We start from the raw sequence: 13358 nt of genomic DNA on the forward strand, positions 1-13358 counted from the left end.
TTGGGATCCTAAAGTACAATTCATAAAACATTTACAACTCAAAATAGGTTTACAGGTAATTAACCATTAAGATCAGAGTTTAATACAGCCATTTCTCAAAATGCCCCAACCAAGATAGTCGGGTAGGCCAGACATGTACACGCCGCCCCACGCTCTCCGTACTCATGGCTGGTTGAATTTTTCCTTGCCCTTACCTGCAACATAGAGCACCCGTGAGCCGAAACCCAGCAAGAAAACTCACACAACACATAACATATGCATATTATATAATCAACATATTAGACAATCCACAGATAAAACAGATAGTCCATCAGACTAACACAAGTATGGCCATGCCGTCCCGGAAGCGTTACCAAAGCCCGAGATCTCGGTTTTCACCGCAAGGATATCCCATGTATCCATTGGGGTCTCACCCTATCTATAAGCACTCCATGTGCTAAGTGTTATTCCCGGCCCCACTGCTGTTCTCGGCCTTCGCCGTTCTCGGCCCCTCGCCGTTCCCGGTTCCTTTGCCATTCATTCTACTATAACCACATATAGCATACCAAAACAGCATTCAAGCATATAATAATTCAATCAAGGCTACATCCTAACAATAATACAATCTAGGGCCATGCCCTGCAACAACACTATGGGCCCTTGCCCTGCTCTACGGGTGCTACAGTTTTCTTACCTGTATCCCAAGCTTCACAATGCACCAAAGTCACGAGCACGGTCCTCTATCCCGAGCCTCTCCAAAAACCTAGTCACAACACATATAAAACATTCTTTAATACTAACCAATCCAAAACCACTTCCTGGGACCAATCCCATACTCTCGGGACCTCCAATTTCCCAAAACAACACAACGGAAACATCCCACGAGCCCCCAGATCAAATGCCCAAAAATGCAAAATTACCCTGTCCTAAAAATAGCCTAGCGCCGTGGCGCCTAGCAAGTCAGAGAGTCCCCCAGCCCTGATGCAGCCTCGCGCCGCAGCGCCTCTTCGCGAACCCAGAATTCTGGGTTTTCCTCTGCATTTTCCCCGAGCCAAAACACCTCCAATTCAACCCAAACACATACCTAAACCCCAAAATCAATTTAAAACCCCAAGTAAACCATTTAACAACCTATAAACATCAACAACAAGCTCAATTACACAATTACACCCAAAATCCACACTTGAGTTTCTGACTTCAGTAACTTAAACCATGGCTTCCAAAACTTAAATCAGAGCTTGAGAAATATAAACCATGCTTCTAAAATCTTAAACCACATCAGACACAAAATTCAAACATGTTAAAAATTCTTACCTCAATCAAGAATTCAGCTTGAATTCTCTTCAATCTCAGCTCCAAGCCACTTTCCCCCTTGATTATCCAAACTGAATTCCATGCAAACCAGCCATAACTTCCTTTAAATTCCCACACTTAATCTCTAAAAATCAAACTTAAACTTAAACCAAAAACAGAGCATAACTCTTACCTCTGAACATTCTTAGCCTAAACTTGATTTTGGTTGCCTCAAACCTCTTGATTCTCCTCCTAGGTTTTAAATTAAGCTTTCTTCTTTTTCTCCTCTTTTCTTCTTTTTCTCCTCTTTTCTTCTAGTTTTTCCTTCAAATTTCAGCATAAACTCAATTGTGACTAAGTGTTGAACGTGACTCACTCTTTCCTTCAGCTGAAGCTATCTAACCTTTGCCATATGACCATTTTACCCCTCCATTAAAAAATCCTTTCCTAACTAAACCTCAGGGCCTTTTTGACATTTCATCTTTCTTACAATTCTGCCATTTCCTCATCTAGACTTGTTACCCTTAATGGTTACTAATGGTCACCCAAGTTACTCAATCTCCATTAACCATTAGCTCACAAACCCACATTATAAGATCCCCAAAATACCCCTAGGCTCCTCCCGAGCCGGGTATCTAATCCCGTTGTGACTTTTAAACTAATTAGCTCCCTAGGACCGTCTCAGCACGTGCACCACAATAATATCACCACTCACACGTGGTATTAATCACATAACACAATTATTACATTTATGCCTTCAGTGGGCTAAAATTACCAATTTACCCCTAACAAGCAAACGGGGCCCACATGCATATTTATTCCACCTAAACATGCATCCTAATCACATATTCATTTAAATTCATATATTAACATGTTAATTCACTTATTACCCTCCAGGCACGCTAATCAAAGTCCTAAACCTTATTAGCAAATTTGGGGTGTTACAGTATTTAAATTTGGTGTAAATCGTTCTATGTATTCAAGAGTGCAATTCTGAGTCTATGGTGGAGTCCCGAGGAATTAATAAGATAGTGGATTATTTGTTATAAATAAACTCACTGTAACTTATTGGAGCTTGAGTTCATGGATCGACGGTCCTCATGTTATCTCTTATCAAAATGAACCTAGTAGTCTTGAATAATTAATTTAAGGCTATTTAGGATTTTTGCCCCCTGAACTATGACCATACATTATTGTGCCCCCTGATTTTTTTTCGAGCTATTAAAAATTACCCCCGAACTATTCACAGTGTTGTTAAGTGAGACTTCTGTTAAGTTTTATCCTATGTGGCTAACAAATTGCAGACTTATCATTGTCATGTAACCAAATATATCCAATCTTATCTACCTAGTCAATGCCTTTGACAAGACATCACACCCCGAATGTGTAAGTAAATCATATCGTAGATTTCCTAATCAATGAAAATCCAATGCACTGACTTAATCTTAGGACTCGTTCTTTTGAACATATAATTACAACTATAATCCATTGTGACCTAGTCACTATAATTGTAACTATTCATATGTTCGATATTTTATAAATGTTTGTATTATTTCAATAATCATGTAATAAAAATGCAAGCAACACGGTTTTCAAACTAAATGATTTCTACTACTTTTATTGACAATATGAAATCATGCTACATGTATGACATGGTTTTATAAGGGCATAAAACCCAATAAACTCCCACTTGCCCTTTTAAAACAAATGAGACATGTTTCTCAAAACCATACATTCTGCATGCTTCACAATTATGCTATCTTCTAATATCTTTGTAAAGGGATATGAAAGATTGTCTTCCAATGCTATCTTCATCACCTTCACATCACGCCTTCGCCACATATCATCGATAATGTGGTACTTTCTCTCTATATGCTTTGCTTTTTTGTAGCTTTGAGGTTCTTTCAAAATTGATATTGCCTCATTACTGTCACTAGACAAAACGAGTGGTTTATCCCTTTTTGGAATAACACCGAGATCCATATAGAACTTTCTCAGCCAGACTATTTCCTTAGTCGCCATAGACGCAGCTATGTACTTGTAATGCCCCGAATTCTCCGATGTGGTTTAGTGGCGGTTTAGTTGGCTGGGAGGGCCGTAATTGTTTAATTACGCCATTAAATGAATTTATGCATGTTTATGTGAATTATATTATAATATGATGATATATGCATGCATGTGGGTCCACATTTATAATATTACGCTATTTTGGTAATTTGGCCCATTGAGGGTAATTTGTGTATTTGGGTGCATGATGTGATTTGTGAATGAGATTCCATTATTATGGAGATATATTCGAGCTATTCAGCATGAGACAATCATTTTTAGTGGATTAGCGGTTTTGTCATAACGGGGTCAATTTTGGGGTAATAGAAATGTTTATTTGATGATAAATTGGGAATATTTGAGATCATGGTGAAATTCTGGAAGTTTTGACTATAATGTCCCCGGGGGGTGTATTCGAGACCCCGAGCATTAGGTTTTATTTTAGGTTACTTAAGCTTGAAGTAGCTGTCAGATAGAACGTTCGATTAGAAAACCTCTCGTTCTCCTTTGTTAGTTCATTTTTGCCACCCGAAGCATATTTGGAGAAATCTTGAGTTCTAGGAGTCAGAATCAAGTGAGGATCGAGGCATAGCGATCCTAGGAAGGATTAGAAGCTTCTTGACCGAAGTATTTGACAGAAAACAACCTAATCGAAGGTAATCTAAGTTTAAAGTTTTGAGTTTTTAGAGTTTTTAAGTTTTGAATTGGATTTTGTGAATTGTTGAGTTTTCGATTCATTTGAACCTTGGGTTTTGAGGGTTTTGGTGCATTGGGAAGCTTGGGAACCTTGTTTTGATGATTGGGGAATGTTTAGGTATGATTTTGGAGGCTTTGGAGTGTTAAAAACGTGTTTGGGAATGGCCCAGAGTTGAGGGCCGCGACCCTGTTCATGGGGTGCCGCGACCCTGCCTTGAAGAAGCAGGTGGAGTTTTTGTGCTTGCTGGGCGTCGCGGCCCTTGATGGAGGGCGCTGCGGCCCTTGCCTTAGGGAACTCTGGTAGCCATGGCCCAAGGTGCTAGGGCCGCAGCCCTTGCCCAGTTTTCGCCCCGTTTGCTTGTTTTGACCCCGGGAACCTAGTTTTAGGCCTTAGGAGTGTCCTTACTACTTGGATTAGTTTGGATTGATCTCTTGGAGGCTAGATATTGGTTTGAGAACCTTTGATTACCATGTTATTAATGTTATCCCATTATGTGTTATGATTAGGTAACCGCTAAAGGACTAAAAGCTAAACCGTTCTCAAGGGTCGTTCTTTTGTTCATTCTAGCTCGAATCAGAGGTAAGAAAACTGCACCCTAAATGTGACATGCATGGTTATTCATGAGGCATGTTGGCTGTATAAATGTGGACATGAATTGATTGAGGAATACTTAGCAAATGTTTCTCACTTATGCATGGTACTGACTCATTAGTCAGATTTGGCAAAGGTGTTAGTATCAACTGTGAAGCTGTGACTTATTAGTCAGGTTCGGCAGTGGTACTGGGCACTGGTCACATTGCGCTAACTCATTAGTCAAGACAGCCTTAGCGTGTTCAACGTAATCCAATAAAGATTAGATCTAATCGACTTTCTGCATTGGATGACTCAAAGAGCATTAATGCCAGTCTACAAGAACCTTAACCTTGGCATTGCTCTGATACCAAGTTGTAACCCCCTAGTTCCTCTGAGAACTCCTTGACCGTGGTGGTCAATCGGCCGCATATGTACACATCACCACCTAAGCTCTCCACTCAAGGCTAGGTGAGCTTTTCTTTTCCTTTACCTGCACCACATAGCAGCCATGAGCCAAAACCCAGCAAGAAAACATAACATTATATGTAAACATCATCAAATGATTATCATTATAATCACACTGAGTTCATAGCTTTCAAACAGGTGAGCGAATATCACTTGAGGTTCTGATAAACCATACTGAGTGACTGACAAACAGGTCACTAATTCAAATGGAAGAGTGGCTGCTAGGTAAGCCACTAGCCTTCAACAGGTTCTGGTAAACCATACTGAGTGACTGACAAGCAAGTCACTATTTCAAGTGGAAGAGTGGCTGCTAGGTAAGCCACTAGCCTTCAAGCGCTTATATTAGTGAGTAACATTAGGAAATGAGTCCAACCAATCCTTATTAGAGTGGCAGCAGTAACATTAGGAAATGAGTCCAACCAATCCTTATTAGAGAACACCCTATCCAACTTAGAATAGATACGATTTCTGTTGGGAAAAGTTATACACAATCTTTATTTATTTTCATGTATATATAATATTAAATAAATTAATACGAGATAGACTAAAACATGTTACTAAAATTGAATTCAAAGAGAAACAAATAATAGAATACTTACAATATACGCAGCGGAATGAAAGAGTCCTTCCTTCAATTTCTCTAACTCTTGCATCCTCTCTGTCCCAGAGTATTATCAAGAAATTGAACCGATCTTCTATTTTCTTCACAGCCTTCCAATGTATCCTTAGAATTACCTAGAATAGTGTGGGAAATTCTCAACACATGAGATAAATACAAAGAAGAAGAAGAGAAAATAATCAAAGAGGCTTAGAAAAGGACTTATGTTTAGAGGGAATCTAAAACTATCAGAAAATCAGTGATTAAACTTATCTGTCGTCTCAGAAATCTGAACTTATGACTTCTCTCTAAGCACTCCTTTTATAGACTCAATTAGACCATTTAATTTAATTAAAAAATCAATAAAATAATAGTCATTTTAAATCCTTAGGTCGAAATTATCATGGACTTTAGGCCCGTGAAATTTCCCATTTGATTATAAGCCCATTGGACTTAAAATCAAGACTTTTATTATTTTCAATTGATTTAATTAATTAAATAATTATTTAAATTCTTTATAAAATTAATTATTTATAATTTGAACCTTGATTTAAACTTATTTATTAATTTAGATACTAATTTATCTTAATTAATAACTCTGCCATAATTTCTCTTTTCTTCTCAAAATTACATAACTCTGTGAAACTATCCAAAATTGACCTGATCAACTTTGATAATTCTAATTGATAATTAAATCAATTAATTGAGACTATCTAGATGGTTTTATCCAAGGTACAATGGGGACCATGGGCCTATGAAATCAAGCTCCAATAAGTTATCATAAAACTAACAAATAAATTTACTAACTTATTAATTCCTCGTGACTCCACTATAGACTCGGAATTGCACTCTTGAATTCATAGAACGCTCTATAACAAATATAGATACACTATTAATTATCCATTGTTACAACCATAATTGTCACTCAATCCTTTATAGACGGTCTACAATGAGATGGGACTAAAATACCATTTTACCCCTCATTGTATTTTATCCTTAAAACACTTAGTTCCTTGTAAACGATATTTCAGTAAACTAATTTAATTATTGAAATGAGATCTCTATCATTTAACAACTTGAACCAAACTAAAAGGAAACCATCGTTTCACTTCTTCATCAGAAGCTATAGATGTTCATATCTATGATTAACACTCCCACTCAATTATACTACCGAGTTCCCAAGATGTAAGTATGGGCTAGTCCGTAGGGTAAGCTGGTAACGAACAAGTCAAAGAACTCAAATAATACAATCAGTTAGAATACTAATCACTCAGAATTGAGATTGAATTGACCTATGGTCAACTATATGATATGACTACAATAGATAATAATAGTATGTTTACTTATCTTATCAACTGTCAATATCGGTCCTGCCCGATGTAACAAATACATCCGATCTTATCTACTTTGCTAATGTTCTGGAAAGAACATAACACTGTAATGTGTAAGTAGATCATATCGTAGATTGGCAAGTCAGTGTAAATCTGGTGCACTGACTAATCTTAGGACTAACTTATTTTGAACATATAATCATATTTATATTCCACTGTGATTACGTCACTATAAATAAGATTAGCTATATGCTCGAGATTTAATAGAAGTTTATATTAAAAAAATAATCATGAAAATAAAACATGTGAGCAAAGTAATTGACCAAGTCAAAAAATGATTTATATTCTTTTATTGATAATAAAATGAGATTACAAAGAATTTGGGTTTTAATTAGGGCATAAAACCCCAACAATTTCTCCCTTCCTGATTGTTAGACCAAGTATAGTAAGATCCCATTATCTTCAATTCTTCCACCAAACCAAGGTCAAGCCACTGTCTAGCATCTTCTAGTTCTTTCACCGAAATAGGCCTCCCACCCATTCTGTCATTAGGATCAAAGACTGCATTAAAGTCACCTAAGATGACCCAAGGTTTAACTAGGAAAGTCAAATGAGCCAACTCATACCAAAGAGACCGCCTAGCCTCCAACTGATTCGAACCATAAACAACAATAGGACAAAACTCTTGATTAGTGATACATATTCGATCCCTACAGTGAAAAAAGTGGTCATGATCTTGGATAGCTTCAATACGAACCCAGCTAGCCTTCCACATCAATAAGATTCGACCCTCCAATCTCAAACTACTATAATAATCCCAACCCACAAATGTAGAACACATAACTTCCTTGAGCTTCTCTCCCTTGATTTTAGTTTCAAGGAGAGCCCCAATTCCTACTTTATTCAAACGATAGACATCTAGGATTGACATCTGCTTATTCTTCTTATTTAAACCTCTAACATTCCAACTCAATATGTTGCAGTTCTCCATTCAAGGCTAAATTCTGGGCTGAGTCAATCAATACCTTCTGCTGTTCTTGAAGAACACTAAAAGAGTTCCTGGTTTTCTGAAATGGAATATGGTTTGCTAGTTTCAGGGCCCCAGATTTTTTCGGATAGGACCACACTTGTTCTTTTGGACTCTCACCAGATTGAGACACTCCCATCTGCTGCGATTGAGGCTGAGCTAAATTTACTAGAGCAGCATCTTGGGTAGTAGCATTCTCCATAGACTCAGCAGGATCAGATGTAGGTGCTTTCTTAGTATCCTTCTTCCTCCAAACTGCTTCAGAATCAAATTTGCAGGTAGCAATCGTGTGTCCCAGCTTTTTGCAGTGTGAGCATTTCGTAGGTAACCATTCATATGTTGGAAAAGCTTATACATGATCTTTATTTATTTTCATGTATATCTAATATTAAACAAATTAATACGAGATAGCCTAAAACATGTTTCTAAATTTGAATTCAAAGAGAAACAAATAATATAATACTTACAGTATACGCAGCGGAATTAAGAGTCCTTCCTTCAGTTTCTCTAACTCTTGTATCCTTTCTGTCGCAGAGTATTATCAAGAAACTGAACCGATCTTCTATTTTCTTCACGATCTTCCAATGTATCCTTAGAACCACCTAGACTAGTGTGGGCAATTCTCAACACATGAGATAGATATAGAGAGAAGAAAAGAAAATAACAAAGAGGTTTAGAAAAGGACTTGTGTTTAGTGAGAATATAAAACTATCAGAAAATCTGACTTGTGACTTATCTGTCGCCTCTAAAATCTTCTCTCTAAGCACTCCTTTTATAGACTCAATTAGGCCATTTAATTTAATTAAAAAATGAATAAAATAACAGCCATTTTGAAGCCCTAGGTCGAAATTATCATGGGCTATAGGCCCGTGAAATTTCCCATTTGATTATAAGCCCATTGGACTTAAAATCAAGGTCTATATTATTTTCTATTGATTTAATTAATAAAATAATTATTTAAATCCTTTATCAAATTAATATTTATAATTTGAACCTTGATTTAAATTTATTTATTAATTTAGATACCAATTTATCTTAATTAATAAATCTGCCATAATTTCTCTTTTCTTCTCAAAATTACACAACTCTGTGAAACTATCCAAAATTGACCTGGTCAACTTTGATAATTCTAATTGATAATTAAATCAATTAATTGAGACTATCTAGATGATTTTATCCAAGGTACAATGGGGACCATAGGCCTATGAAATCAAGCTCCAATAAGTTATCATAAATCTAACAAATAAATTTACTAACTTATTAATTCCTCGTGACTCCACTATAGACTCGGAATTGCACTCTTGAATTCATAGAACGCTCTATAACAAATATAGATACACTATTAATTATCCATTGTTACAACCATAATTGTCACTCAATCCTTTATAGACGGTCTACAATGAGATGAGACTAAAATACCCTTTTACCCCTCATTGTATTTTATCCTTAAAACACTTAGTTCCTTGTAAACGATATTTCAGTAAACTAATTTAATTATTGAAATGAGATCTCTATCATTTAACAACTTGAACCAAACTAAAAGGAAACCATCGTTTCACTTCTTCATCAGAAGCTATAGATGTTCATATCTATGATTAACACTCCCACTCAATTATACTACCGAGTTCCCAAGATGTAAGTATGGGCTAGTCCGTAGGGTAAGCTGGTAACGAACAAGTCAAAGAACTCAAATAATACAATCAGTTAGAATACTAACCACTCAGAATTGAGATTGAATTGACCTATGGTCAAATATATGATATGACTAGAATAGATAATAATGGTATGTTTACTTATCTTATCAACTGTCAATATCGGTCTTGTCCGATGTAACAAATACATCCGATCTTATCTACTTTGCTAATGTTCTGGAAAGAACATAACACTGTAATGTGTAAGTAGATCATATCGTAGATTGGCAAGTCAGTGTAAATCCGGTGCACTGACGAATCTTAGGACTAACTTATTTTTGAACATATAATCATATTTATATTCCACTGTGATTACGTCACTATAAATAAGATTAGCTATATGCTCGGGATTTAATAGAAGTTTATATTAAACAAATAATCATGAAAATAAAACATGTGAACAAAGTGATTGACCAAGTCAAAAAATGATTTCTATTCTTTTATTGATAATAAAATGAGATTACAAAGAATTTGGGTTTTAATTAGGGCATAAAACCCCAACATCATACTCTACCTGTTGCTCCATAACTTGACCTCTCTCATTGAGGTAATTAATAAATTGGGGAAGAGTTTCAGAAATCTCCATATCCACTAGACACACGAGCAAATTTAATCATAGATCTATCTTTGGTTATCTTATCAATCATTATAGGCCTTCCTATTGTACTTACAAGAGCACTCAAGCAGTTTACTCCCCAATATTGTAATCCAAGGTCAGGAAGCCTAATCCACACTGGTACCAATTTAATGGACTTTAAGGAACCAATATCAGTCGTCCAGGGCCGAAGGACTACTAGTTTCTTATCAAAATGTATAACCCCTGATTCCAGAACCAGATCTCGCGCTGCTTCATCCTTGAATTTTACTATCGTAAAACTAGCATTCATTTTAGCCACACGTTCTATTCCAAGTTTTCCCCAAATCCTTTTGATAAATCCTTCAAATACTGCTAGTGGAGGATTAACATCAATCACCACACAAATCAAAATAGATTTCCAGTAGGAAGCTTCGAATTCGATCTCATCTACATCCAGTTGAGCAACTTTCTGACCATCCTTCTGAATTGGCTCCATGAAATGCAACTTCGTACAACCATATGAAGGAAGAGACTCCCTAAATCGGGCCCAGGTTTCTTTAGCTGACTCTTGAAATGATCGAGCCTCAACCTCTTCAGCCCACGTCATTGAACCTATACCTGTAGCTTGAGCAGAATGTTCCACCATAGGAGATCTAGATCCATAGAGTCGACCTCCATCGCAGGGATACCAGTAACTAAGTGCTCATCGCCTATATTCTCAACATTCTCACCAGTCAGATTCTGATCTGATGCTTCATCTTTGGATGAAGGGAGCTCCTGCATAGCATCTTGCTTAACTAGCTTCTGCACAGGTTTTCACCTCCTCGCCATGGCCAGAGAGAAAACTGTGCTTCACACTTCAAAATTAGAATTATCAAAGTTTACAAGGAACACAACTTGCTACAACGAAATATGGAATTTTGTTTCCAACCAGTTCTTTATGTCTCATAGTTTCTTTACATTGTTGTCAATGAGTAAGATATCATCTACATAAAGGATTAAGAATACCACAATGTCTTTTTCCCTAAGTTGTTAAACATAAGGGTCAACTATATTTTGTTCAAAACCGCAGGTCTTAATGTTTCCATTTGACCTTAATTCCAAGAGCGTGAAGCTTGTTTAAGTCCATAGATTGACCTACTCAACTTGCCAACTTTCTTGTCCAACTACTTTAAATCCTTCTGATTGATCCATGTAAATGGTCTCGTCAAGATAGCCATTAAAAAATGCTTCGTTGATGTCCATTTGCCTTATCTCTTAATCAAGAGTTGTGGCTATGGATAAGAGTATACTAAATGAATTTTAACATGGCTACCGGAGAAAAAGTTTTCTCTAAATCAACTTTCTCTCTCTGCCACGAGTCGAGCCTTAAATGTCTCGACCTTTCCATCAGCTCCTCTCTTCTTCTTATAGATCCACTTGCACCCCATGGGCCTAAATTCCAATGGCACATCTACAAGATCTCAGACAAATTTAGACTACTTAGACTCTATTTCTTGGTACTTGGCTTCGAGTCAAAGATCCCTTTCAGACTTACCCATTGCCTATTTAAAGGCCAACAGATCATTGTTACTTGTGTCTCTAACAAACTTGTGGGTTTCACTATCTGTATCATAGGTACTGTGTTCCAAGAAACCCTCCCACTATGACGAGGCATCGTAACTTTCTGACTTGGATTAGTGGTTTCTAAATCTACCTTGTTTTCATCGACTTGCATCGGTGAGGATGGAACAATAGTTTATCGCTTTTCCATCTAATACTATTTTGCTACGAGACTTGAAATTCATTATGTAGTCGTTATCCAAAAAAGTAGCATTTGTAGAGCCAAACACTTTCTTATCTATTGGACTATAAAACAAACCACCCTGAGTACCTTTAGAATAGCCAACAAACAAGCAAACCTCAGTTTGTTGTTCTAGATTTCTTGCCTTTTTCCTTAGGACATAAACAGGACACCCCCAAATTTCATAATGATGTAAACCAGGTTCACGACCATTCCATAATGCTAGTGGTGTCTTGGAGACAACATTGAGACGACACAACATTTAAAAAATGTCACATGCAGTCTAGGTAGTATGTCTCCAGAAAATATATGGGTAAGAAGTCGGTAAAGTTGAATAGCTTATCATAGAACACATATTTTAAAAAATGCTCAATTCATGCTGCTCAGCAACACCGTTCTATTGCAGATTCCTTGGGGCAGTTGCATTAGACAATTCTCTAAGTTCAATTAAATGATCTTGGTTTTGATTATCCAAATATCCTCCACCCCTATCAGATCGCAAGAAATTTAACATTTTACCTAATTTGTTTTTAAAGCCATAGCAATGAATTCTTTGAACTTCTTAACAAATTCTCAGAATTCCTATGCTTTAGGTACTTACATGAGTTTCTAGAGCAATCGTCGATGAAGGTGACAAAATACTCATAACCACCCCTCACTTGAACATTCATAAGTCTCCAGACATTTGAACATATTAGCCCTAGTGGTTCTTTGGCCCTTTCTCCTATCACAGAGAATGGACGCTTTGTCATTATGCCCTCGAGACTAGATTCACAAACAGGTAGGTCACCCTAGGTGAGTTCCCTCAAAGGCTCAGCCTTTGTTAGTCTTTGAATCCTATCATAGCAAATATGACCAAAGCGAAGATGCCAAAGGTACGTCATTTCGAACGCTATTGATATTTTGTCGTTTAACGGTCCTAGATTTAGCTATCTTAAACAACTCATTATTTAGAACATAGGGTTCATTTAGTTGCAATAGGTATAGCCCGTTTTTCATGCATCCACCCCACAATTCACATCCATTTAAATTGTTGTTGATGTAATAAGAAAAACTGAAATTAAAATTTCTATTGAAAATCGAAATAAAATAAACATTGTCTTAAAACAATATATTTATTTCCAAAATTCATTCAAGCTTATTGTTGTGTAAATTTTAATTGATTTGAATTCGCAAGTGCATGTAATCACACAAGTAATACAGTGATAAGTAAATCGTCTCCACAGGGATTGCAAAATAGAAAAATAGGCAAAACAATTACTAAGCAACTTAAAGGTATTAACAATAAAATGGGTTGT

This window comes from Humulus lupulus, chromosome 4, assembly GCF_963169125.1.
Source record: "Humulus lupulus chromosome 4, drHumLupu1.1, whole genome shotgun sequence".
NCBI classification, from domain to species: domain Eukaryota; kingdom Viridiplantae; phylum Streptophyta; class Magnoliopsida; order Rosales; family Cannabaceae; genus Humulus; species Humulus lupulus.